At 45.7% G+C, this 17,773-nt stretch overlaps 3 long non-coding RNA genes across 6 annotated transcripts in view; all 3 read right to left on the reverse strand.

Annotated features, from left to right (window-relative positions):
• LOC127009148 (uncharacterized) overlaps positions 1–895 on the reverse strand; it is a 7,391-nt gene extending 6,496 nt beyond the window's left edge. The window contains exon 1 of the long non-coding RNA XR_007761672.1: positions 13–895. This is a non-coding gene — a long non-coding RNA (uncharacterized LOC127009148). The remainder of the gene's footprint in view (positions 1–12) is intronic.
• Positions 896–4,334: 3,439 nt separating this feature from the next.
• Positions 4,335–11,260, reverse strand: LOC127009149 (uncharacterized). Of its 3 annotated transcripts, XR_007761674.1 has the most exons (4): positions 10,961–11,260; positions 8,242–8,424; positions 7,428–7,534; positions 4,335–6,612 (listed from the first exon to the last, which is right to left on the reverse strand). It is a non-coding gene; the product is annotated as an uncharacterized LOC127009149 (long non-coding RNA). The 3 variants fall into 3 exon arrangements; XR_007761675.1 differs by lacking the exon at positions 8,242–8,424 and having other exon boundaries at positions 10,779–11,260; XR_007761673.1 differs by lacking the exon at positions 10,961–11,260 and having other exon boundaries at positions 8,242–8,642.
• A 487-nt stretch (positions 11,261–11,747) lies between these two features.
• Positions 11,748–17,571, reverse strand: LOC127009150 (uncharacterized). 2 transcript variants are annotated; one of them, XR_007761676.1, is made up of 3 exons: positions 16,597–17,571; positions 13,246–14,064; positions 11,748–11,822 (listed from the first exon to the last, which is right to left on the reverse strand). It is a non-coding gene; the product is annotated as an uncharacterized LOC127009150 (long non-coding RNA). The 2 variants fall into 2 exon arrangements; XR_007761677.1 differs by lacking the exon at positions 16,597–17,571 and adding an exon at positions 15,099–15,197.
• Between the last annotated feature and the right edge of the window lie 202 nt (positions 17,572–17,773).

Genomic DNA, 17,773 nt, shown 5'->3' on the forward strand with positions numbered 1-17,773 from the left:
ACTGATACTAACCTTGAAAATCACAAAATATGGCACTATGGACCATTATTTCTCCCCTCCAATGGCCCTCCGGTGGTCCATGGCCCTAGTTGAGTAAGGCCATGGCAGGGGCGTCTACCTAACTCTGTGGCACCCTCGTACACTTGGCACCATGGCACACAGTATCTTCCCTCTAATGGCCCCTCGGTGGTCCATGGCCCTTGAATACTATGGCCATACCCTTTGTGGCACTCTCGTAGACACTTGGCACTTAAGATTGTCCCTGCCGAAGAGTGCGACCCCACCCCCCTTCCTGCCTATTCGATCTGGCTGTATATATGTTTATTTATCACTTTATAAGCTGTCTACGGCCATGGGAAGACCTCCACCTACTGTCCTATGCCTGTACCTTCCTTACGACTGCTGGAGAACAAATGTATCACGCCTATAACGTAAGAAATGAAGGAAAAGAGAGGCGGCCTTAGTTGAATCTAGCGGGCCAGGGAGGGCGATGCCAGCTATACGACAACTCCTTCAGACACAACAATAAAATGACGTTTAGGAGCTCAGATCAATCCTTTCCGCTCGTATAACCTACACCAACAGTTAGGCTTCATGTACAGTGTTTGCTTGGGTACGGTAACTGACGTGAGTGTGATTGTGTTCAGCCAGAAGCCGGGTGACACAATGTACTGGGAAGGCCTGACTGGAAGTGTATTGGACTGGCTGCGGGGAGACGGTGGGCGGGGCATGCGGCGGGGAGGGGAGGCTGTATTTACGCTGATTTATCCTTTTATGAGCTGTCTATGGCGATGGGAAGACCTCCACGTACAATATTATACCTGCAGCTTCCTTAACAGTGATGGAAAACTAATGTATCACGCCCAAACGCCCACACACACGGGAGTTCACGGGTGCGCTGGGCGGGGAGGGGAGGCTGTATATACGCTGATTTACCCTTTATGAGCTGTCTGTGGCGATGGGAAGACCTCCACGTACAATATTATACCTACAGCTTCCTCATTAGTGCTAGAAATCTAATGTATCACGCCCAAACGCCCACACATGGCCCAAACACACGTACGGGAGTTCACGGAGTACGTTGGGAGGGACTTCTTGGCGGCTGAGAGTAGGCAATATAGACGTTGAATTATCGCTTTATATACTGTCTGTGGCTATGGAAACACCTCCACGTACCGTCCTATACCTGTACGTTCCTTGTGGCTACAGGAAAAGCAATGTACCACGCCCCGAACGCCCAGAAATAGCCCGAAATTAGCCTGAATGCACGGCGAAAAAACACGACTTGGTCTTTGAAATCTCACCTCGTCCCCTGCTGAATGAATGGCATACCAGGCGTGTTTGCTCACAGGGGGCACCACTTACCGGGGCTCCTTTTTTGTGTTTCTTTTTTTATTTCCCTTCCTTTCAAATTTCATCCCTTCCCATCTTTTTCCTCTCCCCTTCCCATCTCAATCCTTCCCTTCCCATCCTTTTCCTCTCCCCTTCCCATCTCAATCCTTCCCTTCAAAGCTCATCCCTTCAAATTTCACCCCTTCCCATCTCAATCCTTCCCTTCCCTTCGAATTTCATCCCTTCCCATCCTTTTCCTCTCCCCTTCCCATCTCAATCCTTCCCTTCCCTTCAAATTTCATCCCTTCCCATCCTTTTCCTCTCCCCTTCCCATCTCAATCCTTCCCTTCCCTTCAAATTTCATCTCTTCCCATCCTTTTCCTCTCCCCTTCCCATCTCAATCCTTCCCTTCCCTTCGCATCTCATTCCATTATCTTCAAATTTATTCCCTTCGCATCTCATCCCTTCCCTTCCCTTCCTTACTGAGCACCCACCACCACTGCCCGTCATCAGGCAGTCAGGTGTGTCCACGTGCCATTAATCAGTCCCAGGTGACCCCCGCTGACCCGCTAACCTGTGAGGGCCGCCACGCGCTGACCACTCGCCGTTTGACCTTCCTATCGACCCCGCTTGACCCCTCCCTTACCCTCCCCCTTGTCGTCTCTCCTCCCTTTCTCCCTTTATCACAACTCATGTCATTCACTTATCTCTATGGGGTAGAGGAAAGGGAATGGAGGGAAGAGAGGGGAGGGAAGGGGAGGGGAGGGAAGAGAGGGGAGGGGAGGGGAGGAAGGAACGAAAGGAAGGGGAGGGGAGGGGATGAGATGGGAAGGGAAAGGAAGGGAAGGGAAGGGGAAGGAAAGAACGAAAGGAAGGGGAGGGTAGGGGATGAGATGGGAAGGGAAAGGAAGGGAGGGGAGGAGTGGGAGGAAAGAGAAGGGAAGCGAGGGAAGGGGAGGGGATGGGAAGGAAGGAACGATAGGAAGGGGAGGGGAGGGGATGAGATGGGAAGGGAAAGGAAGGGAGGGGAGGAGTGGGAAGGGAAGAGAAGGGAAGCGAGGGAAGGGGAGGGGAGAGGAAGGAAGGAACGAAAGGAAGGGGAGGAGAGGGGATGAGATGGGAAGGGAAAGGAAGGGAAGGAAAGGGAGGACTAGGACTGCGGAAGGATAAGAAGGGAAGGGAAGGACAGGAAAGCGAAATGATGGGGAAGGGAAGGGATGGAATGGGATGGGGCAAAGAAGGATAGAAATGGATGAAGGGAAAGGAAAAGGAAGGATGGGAATCGAAAGGTAAGGAAAGGAAAAGGGAGGGAAGGGAATGTATAGGAAATGGAGCGGAAAGGAGAGAATGTTGTTACGAAAAAGTGTGTGTGTGTGTGTGTGGAGACGCAGGTAAGAAGAAAAAGAACTTACTGTAAAGAGAATGAATTAAAAGTGATGGAGGAGGAGAAGGAGGAAGAAGAAGAAGAAGGAAAAGAGTATGACATTAAAAAACGTTGATGAAAGGAGAAAAATGCAAGCGTGTGTGTGTGTGTGTGTGTGTGTATAGGGGGAAGTGAGGGGCTGTGAACGGTTCATGTGAGAAGGGGAAGGAAAGTGAAGGGGAGAGGTGAAGGAGGGGAGGAGAGGGGGGAAGAGGTGATTAGCCAATGCCATAATCATTCGTTAGTCATATATTGCTTACTCAGAGGAGGAGGGGGTTAGGGAGGAAGGAGAGGAGGAAAGGGAGGAAGAGGGGGAGGGAGAGGGAAGGAAGGAGAGAGAGAGGTAGGTAACGGGAAGGTGTGTGTGTGTGTGTGTTTTCCTAGGCTGTCAATCTCTCTCTCTCTCTCGTGGCCAGGTGTGTCCGATCAAATCCTTTTTAATTCCGTATGAACGATCGAGTAATTGAGGTGACCAAAAGCTTGACCCCGACAGGTGCAACGGGGAGGGGATTACTCTCTCTCTCTCTCTCGTGGCCAGGTGTGTCCGATCAAATCCTTTTTAATTCCGTATGAACGATCGAGTAATTGAGGTGACCAAAGGCTTGACCCAAATATAAATAAATAAATAGAAGAACGAGAAAGAAAAGTAAGAATAAGATGGATTGAAAAGAAAAAAATGCAATGATTTAATAGATAATACACACACACACACACACACACAGCCTGTCAAGAGGGGCCACACAATGGGAAGAGTCCAGCCAGCCCTCGCCCCCCTCTCCTCATCTCCCCTCTCCACCTCTCACCCCTTCATCTTTTCTGTCCTGTCCAACCACACGTAGATTACTAGTAGTAGCGGTAGTAAACAGACACCCTCGCCATAGACTGATAGGTCTTCTGGTGTCTGTTCTTCCTATGTATTCATCACCTCCCCATCCCCTCCCTCTCCCCATTCACCCCCCACGCTTCCTCCTCTTCCCCTCACCTCCCCTTCCTCCCCATCCCCCTTCACCTCTCATCCAACCACCTGCCACATCCCTCCCTCCATCACTATAACATCACCATTATCATCACCAGTACCTATCACCTTCCCATCACCATATAAAGGATCACTATCGTCTATTATCAATATTTCTCCTCCTCCCTCCACCCTCTCTCCCAAGTCCAGTAATATTCGTTCAAACAACTACAGGGTCAATCTATATTATACCCTCTAGTTGAAGCCAGTCTCCTGCCCCCATTCTCATATTTTGCCCTAATCTAATATGTACCATCTAATTAATCAATCTGGTAATATTCCTTCAAACAACTACAGGGTCCCTTCTGTACACTGGTCATGGGAGGGTAAAATCTCACTTGCTTAAACCCTTCACTGTGGATTTCCTACAAGAAGACATCACCAAGCTACAGGAGTGGAGCAAAAAGTGGCTGCTACAATTCAGTGAAGAAAAATATATAGTCCTGCACCTTGGGAGGGGATATCCACCACACCAGTACCACATGGGAAGCACTCCACTATCCACCACAGAGGCAGAGAATGATCTGGGAGTACATATGTTACAAGGCTACCAGTGAAGGGATATCCAGCACACCAATACCACATGGGAAACACTCCACTATCCACCACAGAGACAAAGAATGATTTGGGAGTACATGTTACCAGGTTACCAGTGAAGGCGAAATCCATGCCAATCACAGCGGACGGGTAAAAACATTTGCTAATAATATGAACTGTCCGAGAAAACATGAAAAACAGTGGAGTAGATACCAACCTTCAGCTTTGGGATGACCACAGACACATACATTTATTTTAAGGTGGATGTCATTATTTAGATCCATGAAAGGGGCATCAAAACAAAAATGATAGACCCAAACACTCCCTCAATGACACAACATATGAGGGACACTAACGTCATTATAAAAAATAAGTGCAAATTCAATACCTTATATATAGAACAAATAACAGACCCAACAAGACATATAAGGGACACTAACATCAGTGTAAAAAAACAAGTGAAAATTCAATACCTTGAGTCAACCACAAATAGTAGAGATTTTTGGGTATTTGGTAAGCTTTGGTTCCGTCTGGTAAGGCACTGGTAGAGGTTTTATGTTTTAGGAAAGGCTTTCATATGGGTTGTGTTGGTAGTAGTATTTCCAGGTGTAGATTTGCGAGCTTCCCCAACAACACGAAAAACACTCATAAGCCTGACTGGTATCCTTGGAGGCTTTGGGAAATAGCTGTCACAACCCAGGCTCGCCAGATTCTGTGCAGTGTAGTGCGGAGGACGCGGAGACAAACACAAAGCCTCTGGGGTCAAGGCGTTGGCCAGCGGCTGTAATAAATAAGTCATTTTTTCAACCCTTGTTACGTCTACGCTGCTGACGGATAATGCAGGCAAACATTTTATTCAACTTTCTTTTCCTTATTATTTGGTTGTTTTGTACAGAGATCAGAAATTAGTACCCTTACTGCTAACATGGGAGCATATGTGGGAAACAACAGAATGTTTGAGCCCTCTCAACCTTTGTGTTCTCATAAGACTGAGACACTTTCATGGAGTATAAGATACTTATTTTTGTGATTGGACTTTTTTTCCACACCACCTCTGAGGTAAAAGTCCCAGGCGCGTTTTTATTTAAGAGGTGTCCCCTGAAGGCCTAATCCTCTCTTTGATCTTTGATCAGAAAATTCATGGGTTGGGTTTATGCGACAGCAGAAGTGGCACAGGTGAATTTTATCTCTAGTGACTGCCATGATGGATGACCTGCTTGGCCAACGCTTCACGTCAAGCAAGCCACTGTTTGAAGATCTGGGCAGTGCGTGGGCAGCAGCAGCAGTGTGGGTGGTTGTGATAATCGAAACAGCGGAAACAATACGTTTTTAAATGGAAGCAGCAGTAAGTTATTGCAGTAAGAGTTGTTACAATAGCAGAAGCAGCACAGGTCATTATGCGTTAGCAGTACGGGTCGTTGCGGCAGCGGAAAAAACACGAGTTGCTATGCGTCATGCAGCAGTACGGGTCATTATGCAGAAGCAGAATGGGTTGCCGCGACGAGAGCACCACAGTATCACCCAGCACCTAAATATATGCCATCAATACTCTTACACTCTAACATGGGTGTGGAGTCGGATATAAAAAAAATTGACTCCACCCCCTCCCCCGTACCCTTGTCTGGTGCAGTGGTAGGGAAAGTAAAGCCCGCAACGCCACATCGCACCACAATAAATGAACCACACCTCACCTTAATTAACGAGCCACACCGCACCACAGTAAACGAACCACACCGCACTACAATAAACGAACCATACCTCACCTTAATTAACGAACCACACCGCACCACAATAAATGAACCACACCTCACCTTAATTAACGAGCCACACCGCACCACAGTAAACGAACCATACCTCACCTTAATTAACGAACCACACCGCACCACAATAAATAAACCACACCTCACCTTAATTAACGAGCCACACCGCACCACAGTAAACGAACCATACCGCACCACAATAAACGAACCACACCTCACCTTAATTAACGAGCCACACCGCACCACAGTAAATGACCCACATCGCACCACAGTAAACAAACCACACAGCACCACAATAAAGGAGTCGGAGAGCATCTTACCGTCTCCAACTCCAGGCAAAAGTAGGCTACACACTTGTACCATTAAATATACCTTAAAGTACGTTATATCAGGCTTAAATATACCCTTAGTAAATTCATCACACTTCAGGTATAGACAGAAAAAAAATCCCCTCCTCCTGTTTTGCCTCTCTTCTTTCTTCTTGTCTTCTTTATTCTTTATTCTTGTCTTCTTTTCCTCTTCATTGACTAGGCTCTCTTGCAGGCCTGGAAAAAATGGTACTGTCAGTCGCTTCCACATCAACTATTTCAAAATCACCAAAAAGGAGATCAACTGAGTTCCAGTGAATGTGTTTTCTACGTTCATGGTACAAAAGAAGGGTCGTCTACCTCTACCACCAGGGTCTTAAAGCTACCCGTGGAAAGACACAGAAATCCCTTGTCAAATATGTAAGCTCAAGTGCTGAAATGGTTTATTTAAGTATGCCCCAAGATTTGTTAATCAGAGAAAGGTTTACATTTTCTGCAAACTGAAAATGGTCAAACTGCCACCAGGGTCTTAAAGCTACCCGTGGAAAGGCACAGGAGTCCCATGAAAGCCTAGTCAAATATATGCAAGCTTGGGCGCCAAAATGTTATGTTAATCTTAACCCAGTAGCAGCGGGGATCATGTTTCTTAATGGTCCATCCAAGCGAAAAAAATGAGAAAAAATCACCCCTCACACAAACCATTTCATAATATATATATCAAAGTATTTGTGATCAGATTATGTATCATCTATTTTGGGGGGTTTAAATCATGGCACAAATTTGGCCCGTCGCTGCTACACGGTAAAGCCACAAATTTGGCCCGTCGCTGCTACACGGTAAAGCCACAAATTTGGCCCGTTGCTGCTACACGGTAAAGCCACAAATTTGGCCCGTCGCTGCTACTGGGTTAAAATATGTCTGGAATTAGAAAGGTTTACACTTGCAGAAGACTTCACGCTAAATGAATTCATGTCCAACAGCACTATGAGACCTCTACCCATAATAATCCATATGAAAAAGTTTTGATTGCAACGAAAGAAATCAGTCGGTACCTTAACCAGCTGTGTGTGAGGGTGGGCTGTCATCTCCTTCCCCGACACACACACACCGCCTCCTGCAGTCATCTTCCTCCTCTTCACAGCATCGACCATCTGGCTGCCTGGAAGAAACTCTGTTGTTAGTCTAATGAAGGTTACATTTTCTGAGTCTACATGAGTTTGTGATTATCCAGGATGAGTGAGACAGAAGTTGGTGTTCAGAGATGCTCCCACCTCTCTCATTAACTATTTCCAAATGTTAAAAAGAGATCAGCGATGTTCTAATGAGTGTTTTATTAGGTTCATGGCACAGAAGAAGGGTCAAGCTACACTTTCGCCTCTATCATTAACTATTTTCAAGTGCTAAAAAAGAGATCAGCGATGTTCTAATGAGTGTTTTATTAGGTTCATGGCACAGAAGAAGGGTCAAGCTACCACAGGATCATTAAACCAGTAGCAGCGACGGGATAAATTTGTGGCTTCACCGAGTAGCAGCGACGAGCCTGGGAGTGTATGTTACCGGGCTACCAGTGAAGGGATATCCAGCACACCAATACCACATGGGAAACACTCCACTATCCACCACAGAGCCAGAGAAAGACCTGGGAGTGTATGTTACCAGGCTACCAGTGAAGGGATATCCAGCACACCAATACCACATGGGAAACACTCCACTATCCACCACAGAGCCAGAGAGAGACCTGGGAGTGTATGTTACCAGGCTACCAGTGAAGGCCAAATCCATGCCAATCGCAGTGGCCGGGTTAAAAGTGTCACAAGTAAATTAAATATGAATGGTAAAAATCCACGATAAAGAGATAGAGCTCACCTTTCTGTTCCTGCGTCTCTGCTTCTTGTCTCTTGCCTCCTTGTGCTCGAGTCGTCTCTCCCAGTGCCTCCCTTCACCTCCTCGTCCTAGTGCTCCTCCTCCGTTCCCCGGCCAGCCAGGGGAGGAGGAGGGGAAGAGAAGAGACAAAAATTAGTGCACATCCCTAAATAGAGGGTGCAAAACCTATTACAATCTCGCCACCTTCGTAAAGAAACCGCCCAAGTCGTTATTTTCTATTTTTCAAGAAGAGAATGTCATCATCTCATTTGGCTTAAGATTTAGGCAGAAATAAAAAGGGCAATTGTAGAACACTCAAACCCTGAATATCTAAGACAACTTAACAAACATGGAAATCACTGAAAAATGACTTAGGCAATTACTTTATGAGGGTGACGATATAACAGCAGGAGGTGTGTGTGGGGAGGGGTGGAGGAGGAGGAGGGGAAAGATAGGAAAGAAGGCCATGCTGTTTGCACCTCTATGACATGTGCACCGGGGAGACTTGACATGAGAGCCCCGCCCAACGGTGTTACGACGTCGGGATGACATCAGCTTCATTCACACACTCTTCTGCCACCACTATGACATGTGCACCTCAAGGGAGGCAGATCCTCAATCCGACTGAACGACAAACAACCCAGACAGTGGTTCAGGCCACCCTAGCCAGCCACATTCCGCCGAAACGGAGTGGAGGTGTCGGCGCAACCGTCCCCACCTTAGGGCTGCCGCCCCCAGCTTCAAGAGTCCCCCCACTCCCAAACGGGTGTTACGACGTCGGGATGGTCTCGCCGGATCTCGGGACGGACAGATTCACACAAGGAGGTAAAGGAAGTTGAAGGAGGAGGAGGAGGAGGAGGCAGGCTGAGAAAAGATTAAGGTTCGTTAGAAAGTAAAAAGTTTTTAATAGAAGGCAAAAATGAAGCCAAACCCTCAGAATGTCATAGTGAGGTACTTAACTTAGTAATGCAGAGCTCTTCCTCCTCTTGCTGTGGTCTGGGCAGGGCAGCCCCTTGCTTGCTGTGGAGGGCAGCACTCCCGCAGCAGCTGAGGAGAGGGAAGAAAGTGGTCACACCAAGGTCCATATCATCAACCCGGTAGCAGCAACGGGCCAAATTTGTGCCATGATATTTACCCCCCAAAATAGATGATACATAAACTGATCACAAATGCTTTGATATATATTATGAAATGGTTTGTGTGAGGGGTGATTTTTTCTCATTTTTCTCACTTGGAGGGACCGTTAAGAAACATCAACCCCGCTGCTACCGGGTTAAACCACCCCTGGGAATGCCTGAAACTCCTATAAAAGCCTTAAAAATGTGAGCTTGGGCGCCAAAATATTTAAGAAAATGACCCAGAGAAGCTGGCAATGATTCAAACACATGAAGAGAGGAGAGGGCGGAGTGCTGAGGATGGTGGAGGATACTGAGGTACCCAGAGGGAGGACAGTTAGAAGACCCAAGGATAACATGGAGAGGAACAGTGACACAAGACCTGAAAGTGTTAGAAAGATGAAGGATTAGCACTGGACCCAGCAAAATGGAGGAGCATCAAGGCAAGTCCGCCATCAAGACTGGAAGGACTATAAACAAAGAAGAAGGAGAATATGGAGCAGCTAACAACTCTGTGTATATCTGAGGTAGTGTTAGAGGCAACCAAACCAAGGCGAAGTTCTGTTTTTGGTGGCACCTGGCGGCTGAATTCTTGCTAGAGTGGTGTTGGGTTACTTGGCCAAAGAGACATAGATGAGCGCTGAGGCCATATGCAGCTTTAGCCTATGCCCCAAAGCTTTCCATGAACACCTCCATACAAAACAGCAATAGAGAAGGAATTAACACCTTGACCGTGGATTTCCTACAAGAGGACATCACCAAGCTACAGGAATGGAACAAAAAGTGGCTCCTACAATTCAATGAGGAAAATTGTAAAGTCCTGCACCTTGGGAGGGGATATCCAGCACACCAATACCACATGGGAAACACTCCACTATCCACCACAGAGCCAGAGAGAGACCTGGGAGTGTATGTTACCAGGCTACCAGTGAAGGGATATCCAGCACACCAATACCACATGGGAAACACTCCACTATCCACCACAGAGCCAGAGAGAGACCTGGGAGTGTATGTTACCAGGCTACCAGTGAAGGGATATCCAGCACACCAATACCACATGGGAAACACTCCACTATCCACCACAGAGCCAGAGAGAGACCTGGGAGTGTATGTTACCAGGCTACCAGTGAAGGGATATCCAGCACACCAATACCACATGGGAAACACTCCACTATCCACCACAGAGCCAGAGAGAGACCTGGGAGTGTATGTTACCAGGCTACCAGTGAAGGGATATCCAGCACACCAATACCACATGGGAAACACTCCACTATCCACCACAGAGCCAGAGAGAGACCTGGGAGTGTATGTTACCAGGCTACCAGTGAAGGCCAAATCCATGCCAATCGCAGTGGCCGGGTTAAAAGTGTCACAAGTAAATTAAATATGAATGGTAAAAATCCAGGATAAAGAGATAGAGCTCACCTTTCTGTTCCTGCGTCTCTGCTTCTTGTCTCTTGCCTCCCTGTGCTCGAGTCGTCTCTCCCTCCGCCTCCCTTCACCTCCTCGTCCTAGTGCTCCTCCTCCGTTCCCCGGCCAGCCAGGGAGGAGGAGGGGAAGAGAAGAGACAAACATTAGTGCACATCCCTAAATAGAGGGTGCAAAACCTATTACAATCTCGCCACCTTCGTAAAGAAACCGCCCAAGTCGTTATTTTCTATTTTTCAAGAAGAGAACGTCATCATCTCATTTGGCTTAAGATTTAGGCAGAAATAAAAAGGCAATTCTAGAACACTCAAACCCTGAATATCTAAGACAACTTAACAAAAATGGAAATCACTGAAAAATGACTTAGGCAATTACTTTATGAGGGTGACGATATAACAGCAGGAGGTGTGTGTGGGGGAGGGGGTGGAGGAGGAGGAGGGGGAAAAGATAGGAAAGAAGGCCATGCTGTTTGCACCTCTGTGACATGTGCACCTCGGTGAGACTTGTCATGAGAGCCCTGCCCAACGGTGTTACGACGTCGGATGACATCAGCTTCACTCACTCTTCTGCCATCACTATGACATGTGCACCTCAAGGGAGGCAGATCCTCAATCCGACTGAACGACAAACAACCCAGACAGTGGTTCAGGCCACCCTAGCCAGCCACATTCCGCCGAAACGGAGTGGAGGTGTCGGCGCAACCCTCCCCACCTTAGGGCTGCCGCCGACAGCTTCATGAGTCCCCCCACTCCCAAACGGGTGTTACGACGTCGGGATGGTCTCGCCGGATCTCGGGACGGACAGATTCACACAAGGAGGTAAAGGAAGTTGAAGGAGGAGGAGGAGGAGGAGGCAGGCTGAGAAAAAGATTAAGGTTCATTAGAAAGTAAAAAGTTTTAAATAGAAGGCAAAAATGAGGCCAAACCCTCAGAATGTCATAGTGAGGTACTTAACTTAGTAATGCAGAGCTCTTCCTCCTCTTGCTGTGGTCTGGGCAGGGCAGCCCCTTGCTTGCTGTGGAGGGCAGCACTCCCACAGCAGCTGAGGAGAGGGAAGGAAGTGGTCACACCAAGGTACATATCATTAACCTGGTACCAGCGAACGGTGAAATTTTTGCCATGATATAAACCCCCAAAAATAGATGATGCATAAACTGATCACAAATAAGTTGATGTATATTGTGAAATGGTTTGCATGAGTGATGATATTTTTCTCATTTTTCTTGCTTAGAGGGAGTGGCCTTTAAGAAACATGTTCCCCGCAGCTACCACCAGCGGGTTAAACAAAGCAGGTTTCCATTACAATTAAATATTTCCCAAAAAACAAAGAGATTACAGGTTTTCATGAGTCTCCGTTCCAGATGCAGAGGTCTTGAAAAACTATCACCGGCATCACAAAACAGTACACAAGAATCCCAGCACACTCAATCAACCAATCAATAATGGCATACGCAGGGGGGCATGTCGCTTCACCCACCCTACGACACTTGACCCAGGAGTGTCAGCTGAGGTAAGGGAAACTAATCCCATCACTTATACCTCCTTACTGGGATATAATAATAATAATAATCTTTTGTATATAGACATAGAAATAACTCCATTGAACTTGATATTCTGCTGAGGCAATACTACAGCATGTTTAAGGCAGCAGCAGCATACCTAGTTGATATATTAATGAAAACCTTGTAATTTATAAGTAAATCTTGGTGATAAATTTGCAAAGAACAAAATACCTGGCTGAAATATTAAATGAAAACCTTGCAAATATATAGGTACAGAAGACTGAGAATATGTTTGAAGGGAGGAGGAGGAGGAGGAGGAGGAAGAGGAGGAGGAGGGAGGGAAGAGAAGAAAAAGGAAGGGAAAGGAGAAGAAAAGGAAGGAAAAGGAAGAGAAGAAAAGGAAGGGAAAGGAAGAGAAGAAAATTAAGGGAAAGAAGAAGAAAAGGAAGGGAAAGGAGAAGAAAAGGAAGGGAAAGGAAGAGAAGAAAAAGAAGGGAAAGGAAGAGAAAAGGAAGGGAAAGAAGAAGAAAAGGAAGGGAAAGGAGAAGAAAAGGAAGGGAAAGGAAGAGAAAGGGACGGGAAAGGAAGAGAAGGAAGAAAATAACAAAATATGGGTAGAAAGAAAGAGGAGGAATGTAGAGAATGGAAGAAAAGAAGGGAGAGGAAAATACTAAGAGAAGGAGGAACAAGGGAAGAGAAGGAAGAAGAGGAAATATATTACAAATGAAAACCTTGCAATATATTAGTAAAGAAAACCTTGGTAACAGTTAATCAAATACCTGGTTGATAAAAGTGAAAACCTTGTTAGTATATAAGAAAACCTACCTAGTTGACAGAACAGTAATGGCACATAGTAAATATAGTACCCAGTTCATAAAATAATAGTACCAAGTTGACATAATAGTACTGAAAACCTTTGCTTTCTATCATACACCCATACAGCAGGTAAAATCACATACACACCTTTCGTAGAGCTGCCCTGCCGCCAATACTCCATCCCGGGTCACTTGTACAGGCGCCGTAACCAGGTCAGTTCAGTGCAGTGTAGTTCGGAGGGAGTGCCTTTGCAGCGGCCCCTCTAAATGGTCTTCTTGTGCCTGGTTGTGCTGCCTTTTCTTCTCCAATTTTAAGCGATTCTTCTAAAAGTCTTGAGTATATTTAATTTCCTCCCTTCTGTTTGTTTCCAGTTCTGTTCGGAGGGTTGCCTTTGCCCCTCTAAATGGTCTTCTTGTGCTTGGTTGTTCTGCCTTCGCTGCTCTGATTTTAAGCGATTCTTCTAAAATTCTTGAGTATATTTAATATCCTCCCTTCTGATAAAGTTTACAGTTCAGTTCAGTGCAGTTCGGAGCCTCCACTTCTTGATTTTCTTGTGCCTGGTTGAGTGCTGCCATCTCTTCTCGGATTTTAAGCGATTCTTCCAAAATTCTTGCATATATTTAATTTCCTTCCTTCTGTTTATGCATGTTTCAAGTTTCTTGATTAAAGCTGCAATATGGTAGTAGTAGTAGTAGTAGTAGTAGTAGTCTGTGTAAAAGGGAGGGGTCCAGTAACCTGTGTATTGTAAAAGAGGTCAGTTTTCTTTTCTTCTCTTCTTCCCCATTCTTCTGATCAGGTCGTTCTTGACTTCACAGTCTTATCGCTTCTTTACATAACAATAGTTCTAAAATGTCCACCTTGTTTTCTTGGTATGGCTGTGCTAGTATTGTGTGTAGTAGCATGTCGTGGTAGGTATTGGGTGCTGTAATATTATGTTTCTGCCTCTTACATGTTGTGTCAGGGCAACTGTGGAAGAAGGAGAATAAGAGTTATAGGGTGGTATTACAAGACACTTTGCCATATCACATCAGCTATTTCTAAAGGACAAAGAGGGGATCCATCAGGTTCTAAAGGTTCCTGGTACAGAAGAAGGGTCAGACTACCACCAGGGTCATAAAACTACCCCTGGAAATGCCCACAACTCCTACAAAAGCCTTGGCAAATATGTGTTCTTGGGTGGGGAAATGTCTTGTAATACGACCCATAGACACGGTCCCATACGCTAATGGCTTGGCAGGTAACACAATACGTAACACTGTCCCTGAACACACGTCACACGCCTTCCCCGCCCGTCACAATGCGTAGACGTAACACAGTACCATACATCACCGTGACAAAGCTATATAATGTGGCAGGTAACGAAATAATAACGTAACACTAGTTTAGGGTACGAAATCACTGTCTCTGGCACTGCGTAACACCTTCAACGCGTCACACGCCTCCCTGACCGTCACCTTAATGCGTAGACGTAACACAGTACCATACATCACCGTGACGAAGCTGTATAGTGTTGCAGGTAACGATATAATAACGTAACACTCGTCCAGGGTACCCAAACACTGTCTCTGGCAATGCGTAACACCTTCGACCCGTCACACGCCTCCCTGACTGTCACCTTAATGCGTAGACGTAACACAGTACCATACATCACCGTGACGAAGCTGTATAGTGTTGCAGGTAACGATATAATAACGTAACACTAGTCTAGGATACCCAAACAGTCATTGGCACTGCGTAACACTTGCAACCCGTCACACGCCTCCCTGACCATCACCTCAAGACGTAGACGTAACACAGCACAGAGGAGCACAGTAACACAGCTGTAGAGTTAGTCACGCATGCAAATAACAACGTGTAAGTCTCTCACCTCAAAATATATATTAACCACGGCCCTGCCACGACTGCCCGGCGGTCACCTCAACACTGGACGCCACACAGCCCTATTACGCACTTATATCATTGACCCAGCAATAATATAATGACTCATAGCACTGTCTCACCTCAAATTACACTCCACAAGTCCCTGGCAAGCTCGTGGAGGCAAGAAATAGTGGGAGCCAGCGGGCCCATGGCGTGAGGTTGACAGGTGGCCATGTCTGTGTGGACGCGAAGACTCCCAGCCAATCAGCGCACAGGAAGCTCCGGGCAGCCAATCAGAGCACAGAATAGGGACGCTGCCCTCTCCCGCCAAAGCCAAAGATATATTATAGTTATTTCCAAGCCTGTTTTAAGCCTTACAATGTTGCTATGGCTTTCCGGGAAGTTATAATTAGTCTTTGCACACTTTAATTATGGTTTCCTTGGAGCTTTGAAGGTTTAGAGGCGTGAGTGTGAAGGAGCGAGAAGTTGTCGGGTCCGTACACACATATATAGTTATTTCCAAGCCTGTTTTAAGCCTTACAATGTTACTATGGCTTTCCGGGAGGTTAGTTTTAGTATTTGCACACTTTAATTATGGTTTTCTACGAGTCCTGAAGGTTAAGAGGCGTGTGTGTGAGGGTGCGAGAAATTGGCGGCAAAGATTCTTATGAGGGAAGCCGTCCTTTGCACCGCGACCAAGCCTGTTTAAGCCTTACACTCTTACTATGGCTTTCCAAGAGGTTACTTTTAGTCTTTGCACACTTTAATTATGGTTTTCTACGAGTCTTGAAGGTTAAGAGGCGTGTGTGTGAGGGAGCGAGATTTTGGCGCCAAGTTGCAATGAGGGGGAAGCTGCTGACCTGGTGCCGCGACCAATCACAGAGCAGGAAAAAAAGGCGGGGAGCTCACAGCCAATCAGCGCACAGCAAGGCCCCCAGGACAGCCAATCAGAGCAGAGAATAGGGACGCCCCCCATTTCCCGCTCAAAATCACTCAAGAAAGCCACACACAGATATATTATAGCCATTTTCAAGCACTTTTAGAGGCTTAAACTTAATTATGGCTTTCCTGGAGACTAGTTTTGATATTTTCACACTTTAATTATGGCTTTCCGGGAGCTCTGAAGGTGAATTAACGTGTCTAAGAGGGAGAAAGCGGTGCGCGTCTTCATATGTCGTCGAATTATTAATAAAACCAAAACTTACCGGCGTGGAAATAAAATATGGATAAAATTAAATTAAAACTTTCCTGAAATTTGCTTGGTCCGTATAGTAATAAGGGAAATATGAGTAACGAAGCCAGTCAGAATTAGTTTGTCTTACAGGAATATAAAATCACACTAAAAAACATAAATTACTGATAAAATGTAACAGATATGGATAATTAATGTGATAAAGAAGGTAATACTGAAGGAATAAGTGATAAGGGAAATAAATAAGTTAACCAGAATCTCGATAAAGCATAAAAAAACACTGCAAACCATAAATGACTTCGAAAATATGAAATAAATTAATAAAAAGAAACTATCACTGGAATATCTAAGTTTACCCTCGCAACACACACTCGCTCACACACATACACTTCAACCTTATAACGTGACCGCCTCGCCCCCTTTCTGCCCCCCAGCTATTATCTTACCTTAATTAAGTAGTGCTATTGCCTAATAACCGGGCTGCGGCGTTATAATCGTGAATATTTGGCGCCATCGTGAGGAGCGTCTTGCCGTGCGTCTGCTTGGAATGGAGGTCGGCCCGGGAATGGCGCCAACGCTGGCTTCCCCGCCAAGCTTAGTATCTCAAACACGCTTATTAATGGTCTTACGCAGGGACGAACTATGAATTAATGACTATAAAAATACAATAATAGAGCTCATTACCGTAAAGCTGAAGGACATTTTAAATACACGAATATTCCAGGAAAGAACCGACGCGCTGACCCCGCCAAATTTACCATAGTGCCTCCCCCAAGCGTATTAATGATCTTACGCACGGACGAACTATGAATTAATGACTATAAAAACACAATAACATAGCTCATAACCGTAAAGCTAAAGGACACTTGAAATACACTAATATTCCAGAGAAGAACCAACCGGGAATGGCGCCAACTCGCACCCCCGCCAAACTTTGTATCTCAACCACGCTAATGACTATAAAAACACAATAACAGAGTTCATAACCGTAAAGCTAAAGGACATTTTAAATACACGAATATTCCAGGAAAGAACCGACGCACTGACCCCGCCAAATTTACCATAGTGCCTCCCCCAAGTGTATTAATGATCTTACGGACGGACGAACTATGAATTAATGATAATACAAATACAATAATAGAGCTCATTACCGTAAAGCTAAAGGACATTTAAATACACGAATATTCTAAAGAACCACCCACCAAGTCCAGAGTTGCCAGATTGGTCTTTTTGAGGCTAAATGAAACCTCAATTTTGGCTTTTTGTCAAGCGTTTGGCCTAAATCAATTCACTTTGGCCTAAAATACCTGATCGGGCACAATTTTGCCTTTTTTTCATAATGTCTGGGTCGGCATTCTTGAAAAACGCCTACGATTCTTATATCAGTTATGTCTACAGGACAAGAAATGAGGTCAAATGCGCCTAAGAAGTGTTTTTTCACGTTTATGTAAGAGAAAATAAAATAAAACTCTAGGAAAGGCCCATGACCCCTATGTAGGCCTTGTAAAACGTAGGAGGGGAAAAGGGTTTTCGTCAAGGTGTTGAATTTGTCATTGTTACTTTGCACACCCCTAATGATCAAATTTTCTTTGCTTATTCATATATTCACTCAGGTGCTTTTCA

Source organism: Eriocheir sinensis, chromosome 40 (assembly GCF_024679095.1).
Source record: "Eriocheir sinensis breed Jianghai 21 chromosome 40, ASM2467909v1, whole genome shotgun sequence".
NCBI lineage: Eukaryota > Metazoa > Arthropoda > Malacostraca > Decapoda > Varunidae > Eriocheir > Eriocheir sinensis.